The sequence below is a fragment of the Trichosurus vulpecula genome, chromosome 3 (assembly GCF_011100635.1).
Source record: "Trichosurus vulpecula isolate mTriVul1 chromosome 3, mTriVul1.pri, whole genome shotgun sequence".
Taxonomy (NCBI): Eukaryota; Metazoa; Chordata; class Mammalia; order Diprotodontia; family Phalangeridae; genus Trichosurus; species Trichosurus vulpecula.
The window spans coordinates 403,683,869-403,702,274 of NC_050575.1; the positions used below are offsets into that span (position 1 = coordinate 403,683,869).

Here is an 18,406-nt window from a genome sequence, read left to right on the forward strand (position 1 = left end):
ACACTCTATAGGCTAGGATGACAATCCCTTCTAAAACAAGTTTACTCAGTTTACCTTCAGGAACAGAATCTCCCCCAATCCCTAATCTATCAGGGAACCTTGTCACCAACCAAACCTGGGGTAATGAGAGAGTTCTCCTTCAAGACTGCAAAGATGGCTTATTTAAAGTTGACAGCCACATCTCACAGGACAGCAAGAGCTTCAGGGAACAGAGTAAAGGGAACTTTTATGGGGAAAAGTGACAGATGACCAGCCTTCTTGATCACAGACTCTTAAGGGTCACAGGTATAAACCATTCTCCACCTACGTCCAGCAAAGCAAGGAAGGAACAACCTGAGAGCCAAGAGACCAGCAGCCTGTTCACACAGGCCTCCCTCTTCCCACCCGGCTGCTCCCTTTACCCCCAGCATTCCCAGAGCTGAAGGTCCATACCATAGGTGGGAAAGATATAGCCGAGCATGGCTTTGAGCTCCAGGGACGCAGGCAGCTGGCTGAGCACGTCCGCTAAGCTCTGGGTGGCTGCTCTCAAGAAAGGGGAGAAAAAGGCCAGCATCCCAAACTTGTTTAACAGCCTCACCACGGGCATAGGGATAAGCTTCAGCATGGCCATATGAAGAATTCCTTTTGCTACCTCCCGGGGAAAGAAAGGAACCCAGGGAGAAAGAAGTTAGTGCATCCCTGCCCCTGCCAGCTGGAGAGCTGAGGCCTCAGTGACATGGGCCAGATCTCAATACTAGGCAGTCAGGAAGAAGCATAGCCTGAATTTAAAGGGGCATCCCTCCCAGAATTTCCCAAGTAATTCTTAGAAAAATCTGCATTTTGAACATTTGACTCATTAATCCTTAACTTAATAAGAACCAGTACTGTTCCCAGGGGAACACAGTGACCTGAGCCCTGCCCTGCCCTACTGAAGGTAAAACTGGGGAGTGTAGGATGTTTGTTTTAGGGTTTTTCCACCACTGCTTTGGGCTCTTCTTCCTGTTCGTGGCCCCCTCCCACTCCGTTCAGTGCCCTCAGGCTGTGACCCCTCCCACCCTGACTGCCCACAGATCACAGATGGTTGATTCTCCACAGCAGTGTTCAATGCCCCCTCCTCCTCTGTCCAGTGCCCTCAGGCTGTGCCCCCTCGCCCCTGACTGCCCACAGATCACAGATGGCTCATTTTCCACAGGAGTGTTCAATGCCCCCAACCTGGCCTGAGGCCTCCTTCCCTCCATCAAATCCCCTTTCTTCAGGACCCTGTGAGGTGACAGGAGCTAATCTAATAAACTAGAGCCTACTAAGGATTGGTTTATAATAATAATAGCTTTTAGATGGCACCTACTATGTGCCAGGCACAAGTATTATCTCATTTGATCCTCAGGACAACCCTGGGAGGTAGGTGCTAGTATTATCTTCATTTTACGGAAGAGGACACTGAGGCAGACAGTTCTGAGTGACTTGTTGGGTGCTAAGACTTTCCTGCCCACCAGTGTATCTTCAAGGGGGTCCTCAGTGCTTGTAAAGGTGGAAATCCCTGAGGCCATGGCATGGGAGTGCCAGGCAAACCTCCAATGTCCCGATGAGAAGCACCTGGGGCCAGAATTCTTGTCCCTCCTCCATCTCCACCCTCCCCCCCGTAGGTCAGTGCTGGCCCTTCTTGGGTCTCTGCAGACAGAGAGGAGCCTCCCAGCTCAGCCCAGTCTTACCTTCACCATGTTCATGTACTTGTCAATGGCTGCTTCTTCACAAGGAAACTTTTCCTCGAGGTCCCGAATATAGGCTTTTTTCCCCAGCATATGTGGGGAACTCCCTTCTGCCATTGGGTCCCTCCAGCACCATGATGTCAAAGGGGGAGTCCAAGAGAGCCCAGTCCAGGTGGCCCTTCATGATCTGGTCCAGGGCAATGAGGATAAGGCTGCCCTCATTCACCTGTACTACATAGTGGATTCCTGTCAAACAGCGGCAAGAAATGGGATTACCTCCTCCAAGAGCCAGAAAAAAGAAACAGTCTCCTAAAGATGAGGCAGCTAGGAAGTGCAGTAGATAGGGTCCTGGGCCTCATGTTAGGAAGACCTGATTTCTAATCTGGTCTCAGACACTTAATAGCTGTGTGACCTGTGCAAATCAAATGGGGTTGTCCAGTGTCAGCTGAGATCTCTGTCTCTTTACTTAGATTTCCCTTAATTCATGTCTGAAGTCATCTACTACCACTACAATGCCCCCCACCCCATACTAGATCTCCTTAAACCTTTAGTCCTCAGCATTTAACTGAAACTGGTCTTCCCCATGATCGGTGACCTCTTCATTATAAGAGAGAATGGCTTTTTCTCAAGCTTCCTCTTTCTGACCTCTCTGCAGCTTTTGCCACTATTGGGCACTATCTTCTCCTTGATCTTCTCTTCTCTTGAGGTTTTTATGACATGGCTCTCTCCTACTTCTCCTTCCTCCCTGAGCCCTTCTTTTCCATCTCCTTTGCTGGAGCTTCATACATGTAATACCCATCAGCCATGGGTGTCCCTCAAGGCTTTGTCCTGAGCCTTCTCCTCTCTTCTCCCTCTATACTATTTCATTTGGTGATCTCATTAACTCCCGTGGATCATCTCTATGCAAACGGTTCTCTTATCTCTTTGTCCAGCCCAACCTCTCTCCTGACCTCCAGTCTTATGTCTCCAATTGTATATTGGACATTTTGCACTGGATTTCCCTTAGACATCTTAAACTCAACATGTCCATAACCAAAATCGCCATCTTTCTTCTCAAACCTCCCATCTTCCTACCTTCTCTATTACAGTCAATGGTGCCAATATCTTCTCAGTCTCCCAGGCTCACAACTTAGGCATCATTTGGACGATCTTATTGGAAAGGTCTCTAGTTTATCCCCTTTATGTATAATGTTGTCTCTTGGTTTTAAATAGATATTATTGTTCAACAATATCTGACTCCTGGTGACCCCATTTGGGATTTTCTTGGCAGAGATACTGGAGTGGTTTGCCACTTCCTTCTCCAACTCATTTTACAGATAAGGAAACTGAGGCAAACAGAGTTACAGGACTTGCCCAGGGTCACAGAGCTAGTAGTGTCTGAGGCCAAATTTGAACTCAGGTTTTCCTGACTCCAAGCCCAGGGCTCTATCCACTGCACCACCTAACTGCCCTAGATTGATGTTCTTGCCATATTAAGGAAAGGTCCATTTGTTCCTATGTTTTAATATTGTAACAGAATGATGTGTCATAATTTATCAAAAATCATTTTCTATATCTATTGATAGAATCACAATTCTTATTGTTCTTTTTATTACTACAATATATTATGTTTGTAGCTTTCCTACTATTGATCCAATCCAGCAATTCTGGTATAAAGCCGACTTGGCCACAGAATATAATTTTTGTGATATACTGCTATAGCCTCTTGGTTAATATTTCATTTAAAATGTTTATGTCAGTGTTCATTAGAGATATTGATGTTTTCTTTCAGTTTTGACTCTCTCTGCTTTAGGCATCAAGACTATATTTGTGTCATAGAAAAAATCTGGTGGGATTCTCCTTTATCTATTTTTGCAAGCATTTTGTGAAATAATGGAATTCATTGGTCTTTGAATGTTTGAGAGAAATTGCTTATAATGCCATCTCTACTCTGTTTTTATTTTTCCTTTAGTGGAAGTGTCTGAGGCTGGATTTGAATTCAAGCCTTCCTGCCTCTAGGTCCAGTGACCATTTGTTGTGAATTCTCCTTTTTAATTTTTCGTATGGATAATTAGGTTTTGTTCTTTTTAAAAAAATCAAATTAGCCTAAAATAGTGCTTTTTTTAAAAATCCAGCTCCTAATTTTATCTATTAATTCAATTCATTTTTTTTGCTTTGGATTTTATCTATTTCTTTTAATTTCCAGAATTTCTTCCTTCCTTCCCCCATCCCTTTCTTTTGTTGTGCCCTGTCCCCCAATTTACCCTCCATCTTGCCCCAGCTCGCCCCACAGTTTGTGTTCCCATCTCCACGGGAGTAATCCTGCCCCAGCTTTCTCCACAGTTTGTGCTCCCATCTCCACGGAAATCAGTTTGTGTTTTTTCCCTTTAAATACCCTGACCCTACCCCTGCTTGGGGCTGTTCAATTTGAGTCTTTACTCTGAAGAGTTGTGCACTTGAATAAATCCACATCAAAATTTATATCTGGGTCTCGTTCGCTTTTTTCGGCACAACATTTCTGGAGGCCCCAGCGAGATTTGGGGGTGGCCTGTAGCACCCCCCACAACCCGGGCCAGGCGGGGTCTCGTCTTCAGGTAGTGGGTATCTCCTCGTCCCGACCTCCAGGGGAGCCGGCCTCTGAGACGTTCCAGAGCCCAGAGGTAAGTCAGGTTTCTGGTGGGAATTCCCTTCTGGTTCTGGTGGCGATTTGGGGCCGCATACAGCTTAAGTGTTCAGTGGGAATACATCGATCCCATGGGTGTGTCTGAGACATCAGGTCCCCAACCATTTCTGGTTTCTAGTTTCTGGTTTCTGTCCCAGATGAACTTAATAGTTGTTCACCAACCAATGTAACAAAATTTTTAGAAATGCAATGTTGTTAGAGAGGCAATTTCTCTAAGTGTTGTTAGATTGACAATTGTACTGTTAAAATAACAAAGGGATTAGGAAACTGTTAAGTTATATGACCATGTCTTTTAAAGTTTAATTTAAGAAATTATAAACTTCTAGGTTTTGTAGCAGCAGTACTGGGATCCCTATTTGTACAATAAGTTGGGAAAGCCTGGAAGTGGAAGTTTTACTGAAAGAGAGAGAACAGTGGGGTCCAAAACTAGTTGACCTCTGAACCTGGCTTTTAAAGTCAGTAGGACTAATTTTTAATAATTGGCTTTTAGGACATTCTTTTAAAAATTAAAATTTGATTGTGAGGTCCTGGTAAAAGCTTTAAAAAGGAAAGATATTTGTCAGAAAATGCTATTATTGTCAAGTTGTGATACCCAAAGACCTAGAAGGTTTTATGGGGGGAAATGGAAAAATTTTTTAGTCAAATAATTGGGTAAATTGGTACTCTTGTATAGTCATGTGAAACTCCCCTGAGGCAGTTGGCAACCAGCAGCCACCGCCCAGGCGGCATCCCTCTCGGATGCTGCCCTCCTTCTTTTTGTTTCAGACCCCCTCCCCTCTGCCACCCCTCTTCCCTCCTATTCACCCTCAGATGATTCCTTCGTGGCCAAAAAAGTGGGGAAGAAGGAGTGTAGGTGGTGGGTTTTGGGAGATGGCCGGACCTTTGTGCCTGAGGCCTTGGGGAAGCATATGTTCTTTCCCTTTAAATAACCTGACCTACCCCTGCTCAGGGCTGTTCGATTTGAGTCTTTACTCCAAACAGTCGCACACTTGAATAAATCCACATCAAAATTTATATCCGGGTCTTGCTTGCTTTTTTTGGCACAACACTGTCTTTCTTTCTTTCTTTCTTAGATTGGGCTTTCCCATCTTCTCCAGTGGTATCAGCATGAGAGCTCCGGCCTGCTCTCTTTTTAACATGGGACAGTTTACCCCACCCCAATCCTTATCCCCTCCCCCATTCCTGTGTACTCACCATATTGGTTCTGGATTTAATGTGGATACCCAATCACCATCTCAAGACTCCTGAACTCAAGAAATCCACCATCCTCAGCCTCCCCAGAGGCAGAATTTAAGTGGTGTACCACTACACCTAGCTAATTTGGGGTTGGGGATTCAATTTATTTATTTTCTAGGGGTTTTTGGTACAAATTCATTGGTTTTTTTCTTTATTTTGTTAAAAAATTTAGAAATATAAACTTTTTTATTTTTAAGGACTGCTTTGACTGCATACAAAAAATTCTGGTTTTCTCTTAATGAAATTATCTGTTGTTTCTATGATATTTTTTTAATTATTTATTTATTTATTTATTTGTTTTTAGTTTGCCACACACGGTTCTACATAGTTTTGAGTTCCAGATTTTCTCCCCTTCCTCCCCCCTCCCTCCCCAAGATGGCATGGAATCTCATATAACTGTCATGTATAACTTTGCATTGAATTAATTTATGCACTAGTCAAGTTGTGGAGAAGAATTTTGACCAATGGAATGAATCATGAGAAAGAAGAAACAGAACCAAAAAAAAACAAACAAAAAAAACAACCCAAAAACAAAAACAAAAGAGAAGCAAAAAAAAAGGCGAGCATGTAGTGCGCCTCGATCTGTATTCAAACTTCACAGTTCTTTCTCTGGATGAAGATAGCATTCTCCATCGTGAGTCCCCTGGAGTTGTCCTTGCCCCTTAGGTTGCTGAGAAGAGCGCAGTATGTCAGGGTTGGTCCTCACGGAATCCATATATCTGTGGCTGTGCACAACGTTCTCCTGGCTCTGCTCCGCTCACTCAGCATTATGTCGTGTAGGTTTTTCCAGGTTGTTACGAAGTCTGCATCATCCCCGTTTCTTATGGCACAATAGTATTCCATCACCTTCATATACCACAGCTTGTTCAGCCATTCCCCAATTGATGGGCATCCCTTTGATTTCCAGTTCTTGGCTACCACAAAAAGAGATGCTATAAATATTTTTGTACATATAGGTCCTTTTCCCACTTGTGTGATTTCTTTGGGATACAACCCTAGAAGTGGTATTGCTGGGTCAAAGGGTATGAACATTTCTATAGCCCTTTGGGCATAGTTCCAAACTGCTCTCCAAAATGGCTGGATCAGCTCACAACTCCACCAGCAATGCAACAATGTTCCAATTTCCCCACATCCTTTCCAGCATTTATCATTTTCCTGTTTTGTTATTTTAGCCAATCTGACAGGAGAGATGTGGTATCTAAGAGTTGTTTTGATTTGCATTTCTCTAATCAGTAGTGATCCAGAGCATTTTTTCATATGCCTATAGATAGCTTTAATTTCTTCCTCTGAAAACTGCCTGTTCATATCCTTTGACCATTTCTCAATTGGGGAATGGCTTGTATTCCTATATATTTGGCTCAGCTCCCTGTATATTTTAGAAATGAGGCCTTTTTAACTCGCCAGTTCTTAAGGATTAAGTTAATTGGCCTTTAATTATTTTCATTTCTTCAGTGGCCCTTTATTGAATTAATTTTATTGAATTTCAGTCAGTAAGGATGTGTTTAATATGTCTGCTTTTCTACACCTGTTTGTGAAGTTTTTAAGACCTGATACATTGTTAATATTTGTAGAAGTCCCATCCGCAGGTGAGAAATTGGTATGCTCCTTTCTATTCCTATTCAATAATCTCCAAAGATCTATCATTTTCTAAAACCCTTTTAGGTCTTTATTTCTTGTTTATTTTTTGATTTGCCTAACTCTAGAAAGGATGTGTTGATTGCCTCTACTATTATAATTTTATTCCCTATGTCCCTCTCTTCCTACACTTTACCTGTGTCAAACTCCAGGCCATTCTGATTAAAAATATGACTATGGCCACCTGCTTTGGTATGTTGCTCCAGCACCAGGACTCATTTCCCAGCTTTGGCCAGGACAGCTGCTACTACCAGGCCCCCAATACCACTGCCAATCACCCCTGCTTCCAGCTGGTCTGGCGCTCAGGTGATGGAGAAAGCTGCACACAAGACCAGAAAAGAAGGAGTCTATCTCAGACAGTACCAAGTGATCAGGAGGTAGGGTATTGGAGCAAAATGAGAGTCTCTGACTTCATACAATATGAAAAGCCACTATACTTGTATTGACATTGCTTCTCTAACTCAAAAGCAGTGAGAAATATAGCCCATTTCAACAGAAAATTTTTCCTATCTGCTGAGCAAGACCTGAATGAATAAACCAGATTGAGCTAGGAAAGGAAAAGGTGACTTTAGGACTTGGAGCCCAAGCAATAATATCATCACTTGATGGACCGGGGATTAGCAAAGGAGAAGGAAAGTAGGTGTAGTCCAATGACTTGCACATAATAGGCAAGGAAGGAATGTGTGTTGAATAGAATAAGCACAACGGATATGTGCTGGTGTGGGATGACTATACCTAAATAAAAACTGCTGATAAAACCTGGGCATACCTGGTGGGAAAGGAAATCAGGTACGAATTTTGTCAGCATTGTGGTACCCATTCTTGGCCGGTTATTATATTAGTTATTGCAACTTCAGAAATCAGGCACGTGAGTCAGAGGTCCATTCAAAGGATCAAGGACAAAGGGTTAGATTATACTTTGTTCTCCCGTAAAACAGTTCTACAGCATTGCACAGGTAAGAGGCTGAGAGGGAGGATTCGAACCCACGACTCCCTGGACTCCAGAAGCAGAACTCCGGCCCCTCTCCTATTTGCATCTCCCCGGCCCCATATCCCTTTCACCATGCCCACCTTGCTTAAGGCCCCTCCTCCAAGACTCTCCGTCCGTCCGACACCAGCTCCCGCCGAGGCCTCTCCACGTCCTCGGCGGAAGAGGTTTGGGCCTCCGCCGCCCAGGACGAGCCTCCAGACCCTGTTCACTAGCAGCGCCACCCCTGCCACCAAAGCCAACGCTGTCGATAGCCACACCATGCTTGTCGCCTCTGGTGTAGTTCGTCGTGTAGGGAAGGCAAACACATCGAGGCTTACAATGACACAGAATCAGTTATAAAGGACTTTCACCAGGCTGCCCATCCCACCGTGCCGGTGGGCTCAGCACCAGAGCCATAATCACCTGATGACAGCAGCAGATACCAGTCAACCACTTCCTCCCTGCTCCCGGGGCTTCCCGATCTGAACTCCAGATCAAGGGGTGGCTCTGGGCTAAGTTGGGCCAAGTTGGGGATAGGATCAGAAATTCATCTTCCAATGGGAGCTTTAAAAATTACTCCTCAACCATTCTGGGAAAGAAGGCAGGAATAAGCCCGGGGTTCCTTCTCTCAGGGTGTTTGTGATCTACCCTGGCACAAGAAATACTTGGGAGAGAGAGAGAGAGAGAGAGAGAGAAAGAGAGAGAGAGAGAGAGAGAGAGAGAGAGAGAGAGAGAGAGAGAGAGAGAGAGAGAGAGAGACAGACAGACAGAGAGACAGAGAGAGACAGAGAGAGAGAGGCAGGCCAGGCACTGTGCTAAGCTCTGGGATACAAATAGAAGGAATCTCTGGTCTGCTTCCCTTCCACACTGGCTGCTCTACTCCTCTGAGATTTGCTCCACCCTAAGGCCTGCCTTGCAAACCCCCATAGCAGGAGGACCCCTCTCAGTCAAGCTGCTCTCTGAATTTCCAGCCCCACCCTCCATTTCCCATGGGCTACCATGCTACCCTTCTTCCTTCTCAATGCCCCTCCCCTTCAACTCCCCTTTATTTTTTGTTTTCCCCTAATAAATCATAACTTGTCTAGCATACCACAATGCCTGGCACATAGTAAGCTCTTAATAAATGCTTTATTTCTCTATCTTTTTATACCTGTCTTTAAAAAAAGGCAATCCCTGCTCTCAATGAGTTTACATTCTAATGGAGAAAGTCAACACATAAAGAGGATCTGGAAAGCTGAGGAATGGAGGTAGAAAGGAGGACACCCATGTGGGGACAGTGTCTATGAGGGGGACACAATGACTGGAGAAAGTAATTTTATTTACTGACTTTTACAATAAATCTTACAACGTATTATATCTTTTAAAAATATTTCATGTGCATTGTGTTTTCCTTTGCTTGTGATCACTTGTTTTATATAATTTGGCAATGAGTTCACAAGATTTTATCCTATTTGATTCTTCCCCGTGAAACCACATTTTTATCATATTGGATATTAAGTGTATATTCCTTGAATAATCCATTTTCTCAAGTCTTGCTTTTATTATAGTTGCTAGGTTTTAATGGATTATAACCAGGTGAGGTTCAAGGCCACTGAAACATGATTCTTTCCATCTTTGGATATGGGGACTGGCCAGTGAGCCCAGCTCTTAGGAGACTGTGCAGAGTTCTAGACTGAAGTCATTCTCACATAATCTTTGGAGCATGTGTAGACATTCTGTAACTAGAACAGGTCTGCTAACAAGATGAAGAGAAGAAGGAGCCTCTTTGATGGGCTAGAGCAATGCAGCTGGACCTGAGGGTCATTCAAAAGGATCTTGGTTAACCAGGTGCTGTCTTCTTGGTGAGAGAAGAGAGGCAGGCCTTCCCCATTCAAGTCAATATGTGACCCATGAACATGGACCTCAGTTCTTTCCCTTGGACTTTATTCCTTTAAGTGAAGGAGATTATAGGCTAAACCATGTCAATTTCAATAATAATAATAATGATAATAATAATAATAATGACAATAATAGCTAACATTCATATTGCATCTGCCATGTGCCAGGCACTGTGCTAAGTGCTTTACAGTTATGATCTCATTTGAACTTCACACCAGTTCTTCAAGGTAGGCATTACTATTTTTTTAATTCCCATTTTACAGATAAGGAAACTGAGAGAGACAGAAGTTCAATGACTTGTCACATAGCTAGTAAGTGTCTGAGGCCAGATTTGAACTCAAGTCTTTCTGATTTCAGACCTGGAGCTCTAGCCACTGCACCACCCAGCTGATCCAAAATTTCAAAACATCAGATGAGTGAGCCACAAAGAAGTCCAAGAATGGAGGCTGTGCTGTGGTTTGCAGCCAACCAGTCTGATTTTGTGGCTCTAAGAAGTGACCTTTGGGACCTAGCCCAGGCATCATCCAGAAGAGAAGCCTACATTTGGACATGAATTTGGTGGGACCAGTGCTATGCAGATATTTCAATAAGTATGAACCCATTCTTTCCAGAGGCTGAGGCACTAAAGGCGAGTGTTCCCTGAGGTTTTGGGGGGAAATGTTTGGATTTCTCTGTTTGCTCTTTCTTTGAAGTAAATATCCCCTTGTTGAAGCTAATTGATATTAATTGGTTAAATGGACGTGGGGACCTAGTCACTATTGAGTAATAGCATTGAAGAAGAGACACTGCAAGCCCTCAGAGGTACCCATAAGAATCTCATGAGGAAGTGATATAACCATCTTCATCCTAGAAGAGTGAGGCTAACGAATCTTACCCCCTTTCATATTAATTAATATGATATGTGTAATGAATATACTAAGAATTTCTTAACCTTTCCTGGTAATTGGTATGATGTGCAATCACTTATAGAGTATGGAGATGGAGCATTCCACCCCCATTTATGAATTTCTGTATTTCCAGAACAATTCTTCTTCTCAGTATTTCAGGGTCATATTTCCCTCAATGGGAAAAAAAAACTTCCAAAATAATAGTGATTTTTAAAAAAATTCCCCCAAACACTTTTTAGGTGAATGTTTTACAGTCTGGTGAAGATGTCCCACTCCTAACCAGATCACTTGGAGTCCTTCTGACAATGCTTTTGGTATAGCCTTGAATAAAAATGTGAGTTTCATCAGTAAAAATAACCTTTTTCCAATCCGGTAGTTTAGTCTTCGTAGTGTCTTGCCGGTGAAGAGTAGTTTCTCTTCATGGCAACAGTTAGCAGGGTGTTTTTTGTTTTGTTTTGCTTTGACTGGTCTCACTGTTCTCAAATCTGCCCTGCACTTAAGAGGAATCTCTCTATCAATCTGTAAATCTCTTAAGCCTCTGCTTCCTTTCCAAGGATTAATTTGTCTGTTTTGTAGCCAACTTTCTGGGTTCTCGGCATTGTTTTTCATTTTTGATAGCTTTTTCCTTTGAGCTTCAGTTAAACTGATTCTATTTCATTATAAGCCTGAATAAGCCTTGAAGTGTTTGTCTTCCTCACACCAACAGCAACTGCAGTATCTCTAATAGTCATTGGAGTGTGCTCTTTAAGAGCCATGACTTTTGTGCATTTCCCTGGAGCAATATTCATTCTTGAAAACACACACACAAAAAGAATAATGAAGCATGAATATGTGTGACAAAATTCAGCACTCAACTGACAGAGAACAGTAGGAAAATCAGCTCAATCCAATCTCATATGATCAAAGTCAAAGGTTCTAAGTCAGCCTAGTGTCATTAGAAGAAGACTCACATAACGACCGATGTCACAAAATGAGACAATATCAAAATTATTTCTTGTATCAAGTAATTAATGCACCAGTTTAGGTAGTAAGAATTATAGGATCAACTATACTTCTTGTAGGTCACCCCTCAGGATGCTTTTCAAAAAAAAATTTAATTAATTTTTAACATTCATTTTTTTTATCCCAAATGCTCTTCCCTCCCTCCAATCCTTCTTCCCTCCCTCCAATCCCACTGAAAAGGCAAGCATTAAGATCCCAATTATATATGTGAAGTCATGAAAAACATATTTCTCTATGCCAAGTAAAAAAATGTCAAGAAATATTAAGTGAAAAACAGTATGTTTTAATCTGCACTTATAGTTCTTTCAGTCTCTCTCTGGCTTTGGATGGCATTTTTCATGAGTCATCTGGAATTGTTCTGTATCATTTTATGGATCAGAGTAACTAAGTCATTCACAGTTGGTCACTGTTATGTTGCTGTTACTGTGACTTATGTTCTTCTAGTTCCGCTCAGTTTACTTTGAATCAGTTCATATAAGTCTTTCCAGGTTTTTCTAAAATCATCTCCCTTGTCATTTCTTATAGCACAATAGTATTTCATCACAATCATATACCACAACATGTTCACACCCAGTTGATGGGCATCCCCTCAATTTCCAATTCTTTGCTACTGCAAAAAGAGCTGTTATAAATATTTGTATACTTATAGGAACTTTTAGTTTTTCTTTTATCTCTTTTGGATACACACCTATAGTGGTATTGCTGGGTCAAAGGGCATGCACAGTTTTAAAGTTCTTTGAGCATAGTTCCAAATTTTTCTCCAGAATAGTTGAACCAGTTTACAACTCTACCTATAGTGTATTAGTGTCCCAATATTTCTACCTCCTCTCCACCATTTGTCATTTTCCTTATCTGTCATGTTAGCCAATCTGATAGATGTGAAGTGATATGTAAAACTTAACTCGCATTTCTCTAATTATTGGTGATTTACAGCATTTTATGTGACTATTGGTAGTGAGGAAATGTTGAGGGATGAGGGAAATGAGGTCCAGGAGCCCAAAGACTGCAGTTCCCAGATGGGGTCATTGAAAGGGAGTGCCCCTCAAAGACCTGAGTACTGGAGAGGGTCAGGGCCATCTGGAATGAATGAACAATCTCAAACATTCTTTAAGTCAAGGTGGCAAAGATTTATTACGCTTTATAGTGGGCAAGAGTTCTTAGGGAACCTGCAACCTTACAGGGCTACAGGGAAAGTTTAAATACGAGTTGGGGGTGAAACCTGTCAATTAGGTGTTTTGGGGTGGGATTAGGGAGTGGTTAAGGGGTGGTCAGTTCTTAAAGTATCTACTGCGCAGGTATCTTACTCAGAGTTCACTGGGAAATAGCCCAAAGGGGGGCTACCTGGGGGTGTGGTTTTGACTGTGAAATGTCACTAAGTCAACCAAAGGTCAGGGCTGGCTGAAGATATCCAGGTTGCTTCCATCGAATGTCTTGTTAGACAGGATGAATGTAAGGGAGTATACAGTTGACTGTCTAGTATACATATCAGGAAGGTCAGTAAGTAGTAAATATTGTTATGTCCCAGTGCACAGCCAATTAGCAATACACAAGGAGTCCAAACTAATAAATTCTATAGGTGCACCTGGAGTCAATATCAGGAGAGATACATGTTTTGCTAAGGCATACTGCCCTTGAACTGGAGAAAATCTGCTAGGGCCAATGCTTTGAAGCTAGGGAGAGATGTGACTTTAGAATTGGGGTCCAGGCACAGGCACCCAAGCAGAGACTAAGGAGAAATGTTAGAATTAGGGTCTAAGCACAAGCACCAAGCACCCCATCAAAAGGAATTTATAATTTTCATATTAATCAATATGATATGTGTAATGAACGTGCTAACAATTTACCTTTCTCAAGAGCTGCCTCTCTGGCTCAGGAGTCAGAGCTCACAATGCAGCTTAAACTGTTTAATCAAAACTCTGACAATACTCACAATCACTGGATCTTAAGTGAAGCAAATCAAAGATTGAAGAACCTGTTTCAGCCACAGAACCCTAGTTCTGTACTTTAGGGGAGGTGGTCACAACCTCCAAAGACTTGACTCCACAGTTGTTGTATTGTGAGACTTATGGGTTTCTCATAGGAAACCACTAAATGATTGTAATCTACCTTCCCCAGTTGTGACTTAAGTATAAAACCTATGCTTTTACTTCAACTAAGAGAACATTCCTCACTTGGAAACTGACTAATTAAACTACATAATTACTGGCACTCCTGTCTCTAGACCTGCTTTGTGTGGCTCCATTCATTCTCAGGTTAGAGACCAGCTCAGTAAAAATCCTGTTAACATTCATTGGTGTCAGAAATTTTTAAGGGATGGATATGGGGTGAAGTCTTGAGCTCTTCAGTACAGGGAGAAGGGACAGATGCAGCTGGGTTTTTTTTTTTCCGAAAGTCCCAGTTCACTTGACTGACAAGTTCAACGCTCCTGACTCTCGTGCCATTACAGGCCCCAGCCTCTGATCAAGTCTGGCTTTTCATCATGAGGAATGCTTCAGGGCCCCTTTTCTTGATCCAGATCACTTTGGCAAGGCTTGTGGGGTTTTTTGTTTTGTTTTTTGGCCACACAGATTTGGCTTTGCATGGTCTTTTATAATGCCAGGCTGGCTCTGGCCTTCAGTTTTTCTCTTCTCTCTTTTATAAATGCAGTCTGAGCTATGGACTTCAGGATTTCATTTCTGCATCAGGTAAAATTTTTTTGCATAAGAATTGCTTGTACAGTTGGTTTTATGTATGCTTAAACTGGTTGAAATGAATTTTTTAATTGGACTTAGAATTGTGGAATGTTATTTCTATCATTCAAGTGATTTGCTAGCATAGTGTAGAATACTTGTAATTGTGCATTTGTATTTTGTGAACTTATGTTGTTATATCCTGTTATAGTGTATTTGTGTATTGCATATTGTATTGTTAGTTAAGTGGTGTCATTATCTTTGAGTGTTCACCTTTAAAATGGGAGACATGTGGCAAAGGCAGGGAGGAAGATACAGCAATTCCTATTAGCAAATCCCCAGAAGGAACGTGTGCCTTTCAAATGTATGAGAAATATGGCCTTGACTGTCCTACATATCACCAGAATTGGATTGATTTGACTCGTGATGACCCAAAACTTTGCTGGCCCCATTGGGGAAGCTTTGATAAAACCAAATCAGTGTTTAAGGCAGAAACTGATGAATAAGGAAACTTGGCCTCTGAAGTGAGACAGCTATAATAAATAGTACTCAGAGGTAAGGGAAAGAGAGCATAGGTCCAAATTAGAATCAACGAAAGAAAGGATTAAATTATTTGAAAACCTTCTCCTTAACAACCCCCAAACTATCCAGCTACCTAAAATATGCCCATCTTTACCAAAAGACTCCACTAGTTCCCCTTTCAAAGTGTTTCGTTTCGAAGAGCAAACTAAAGTTCTCCAAGGAAAAAACCCTGAGGAGGGTGGCTTGGTCAGGACCTATGGTTTCAAGCCCAGGCAGTGTGGAGAAGTCTAGGCTATTGCTAAGGAGTATCCTAGCATCAGGGAGGATCCTATAGGCTTTGCTGACCAGTTCCAACTCAGCCTGTGTTCATACAGACCAAAGTATCTGGATCTGTGTCAACTCATGGTAGTCTCATCTGGGACAGGGGAGACTAGGACTTGGTGCCAGAAAGCACCCCAGAAAACAATAAGGGACCCTCCCAGCAATCCCAGTCACTCAGCATGACTAGCTGGGGAGGGCTGGCAGGAGGGGTAGCCAAAGGAGGGGGGTGTACACGCGATGCCTGTAATCCTCATGACTCCTGTTGGAGACACCGGTGCCACACTCTTAGTTTTAAACCCCTCTGTCTTCCCCACTCTCCTCCCCCAGAGTCAAAAGTGTATCTCAGTTGTGGGCATTACTTACTAATAAGACCCCTGCAGCTCATATCTCAGAACCACTCTCCCTTTTTCTTGGAGAGATCAGAGCTTTTCATCCTGTTGTCCCAGTCCTTGAGGCCCCTGGACACTTACTAGGACAGGCCACTACTGTATTTGACCAGGAGGGACCACTTCCTTGTGTCCTTTATCCCCATCACCCTCCTTAACCCCTTCCAACCCTCCAGCTCCCAACCAAGCTCCCCCCAGCTGGTGGACTTCTGATGTTACTGATATTGGGTCAGTTATCAGTGCCCTAGCTATTGCCCTGCAGTTAGCTCTCCCATTTGGTCTATTTGCCTCTGAGAAAGGGGGGAATATAGTTGGTGTAAGCACATTCAATCCTGCCATCTATCCACCTGAGGTGGAAAGTAAGGATGAGACTTTGGAACATGACTTTGGGATGCTATGGAAACATCAGGGCTTCCTCAACTCCTCAGGACAGCCCATTAAAAATCACAAATAGATTTCCCATCTACCAGATTCTTTACTGCTTCCCTAAGCTGTAGCAGTAATTAAAATTCCAGGGCATAGCTGAGAAAACAGCATTCATGCACCTGGAAATGACTTGGCTGACCTAGCAGCAAAAACTGAAGCTTTAAATCCTCAAACTCCCGAGGGAGAGGCTCCTATAGTACAGGTCCCTGTGGAACTTTCACTTTGCCCCATAGGTATGGCCTTAGTATTTCCATCTCTCTCTGAAGGTCTGCCTAAGATTCCTAGCCTAACAAAAGAAGAGATAGCTACTGCCCAGAAAAGAATGCCTATCACAGAGCAAGAAAAGCTTCAACAAGAGGGATGTAAATTTGATAAAACTACAGGACTATGGGTCAGCCCAAATGGATGTATAGGACTCCCTAAGAACTTATCCTTCCCCATGATGGAACATCTTTGTTCATTCAGCCATTAGGGACCCGACAAGCTAATTGAGCTAGCTCAGAAATATTGGTGGGGGAGTTTTCACAGAGCTACTGTCACCGACTATGAAATGTGTCCCACCTGCCCCAAGCACACTGCATCCAAGCCTCTGAAGCCTGCTCATGGGCAGTTTCCTCTCCCAGACGCGCCACTTGAAACCTGGCAGATTGACTTCACCCAACTGCCACCTGCCCTTGGTCATAACTATGCTGTGGCTATGGTTCATATGTTTTCCTGGTGGGTGGAAGTGTTCCCCTGTCATACTGCCACAATCACTAGAGTAGCAAAAATCCCCTTAGGAAAAATCATTCATTGTGAAGGGTTCCTAAGGAAATCCATTGTGACCCCCAGTCATCAGGAATGGTTGAAAGAGCTAATGGGATACTTAAAACCTCCCTGGCTAAACTCTCTGAGGAGCTAGGTATCCCTTGGCCCAAAGTCCTTTCTTGCTAAGCCTCAGGTCTAGACCATTTGGTTCTGATAAGCTCAGTCCCTATGAGATAATAAGAAGACACCCAATGCCACTGTACCTGTGGGTGGGAAGCATAGCAGCCAAAGAGTCCCTCCTGCATTGGGTTGGCTCAGAAAATATCAGATTTACCAACTTGTCTCACAGTCCTATTCTTTAGAAACTCCAATCAAAACTCAGCCCCTAATCCAACCTGGTAACTGGGTCTACTGGGAACATCACCTCCAAAAACACTCCTTGGAGCCACAGTGGAAAGGCCCCTTTCAAGTCCTGTTCGCTACTCCCACTGCACCCAAACTCCCTGGAATGGAGTCCTGGATCCACCTGTCATATCTCAAAAGGGCAGTACCACCCACCCTAAAGATTAAACTGGGTCTGAAACAGCTGACATCTGATGTGGACAGATGTTCCCAAGACCCCAGGATGAGAAGAAGATGACAGCTGATGCAGACCACCAACCCAAGAAACCAGATGTGGGCTGAGGTTTGCAGTTACTCTACGAACTAAGCCTTTTTTTCTCCTTGCTACTGTCCCCTCAATCTCTTAATGTTCATGGAAGTAGCAGGTTTTTTTCTTTCACTTTTATGTTGTACTTATCTCTTTAAGTTGTGATTAATGAAAATTTTGCTACTTAAGGTAAAAATTCCTGCGACTGTAATTTGTTTTGAGCTCTGATTGAAGGGATAGTTGTCTGAATTGTCACAAAGCCAATAACAGAAAATTGCATTGCAGCAGTCTGAGGACTGTTAAGGTGGATGTCTGTGCCTGGGAAAGGCTGTGGGGATAACCTAGGACATAGCCGAGATAGAATCCTCCTGACTTTACTTCCCCATTGTGTTATTTCCTTTCTGGGAAAGAAAAATTTCCACCTGGTTAATCCTATGCCTTGCCTTAACACATAGTAACTACATGATTGCCTGTCAGATGTAACTCATGCCTGGAATCAAACAGAGTTAAGGGAGTTTTTCCCCTGTTATGTGATAACTATGTTCCTCTTTTTTTTCCTTTTATAGCAAATTTCTATAATCAAGAAATTTTTTAAAAATCATGTTTCAAATGAATGTTCCTCATTGGCCTTCAAGGGTCATTCCTACCATTTTGGCAGAAAGGAGGGAATGAGAAGGGAATTTATAATTTTCATATTAATCAATATGATATGTGTAATGAACGTGCTAACA

General features: G+C 42.7%; 1 pseudogene; it reads right to left on the reverse strand.

The window, feature by feature from the left end:
• Window positions 1-397: 397 nt before the first annotated feature.
• LOC118842733 lies at window positions 398-8,469 on the reverse strand (annotated as a pseudogene).
• Between the last annotated feature and the right edge of the window lie 9,937 nt (window positions 8,470-18,406).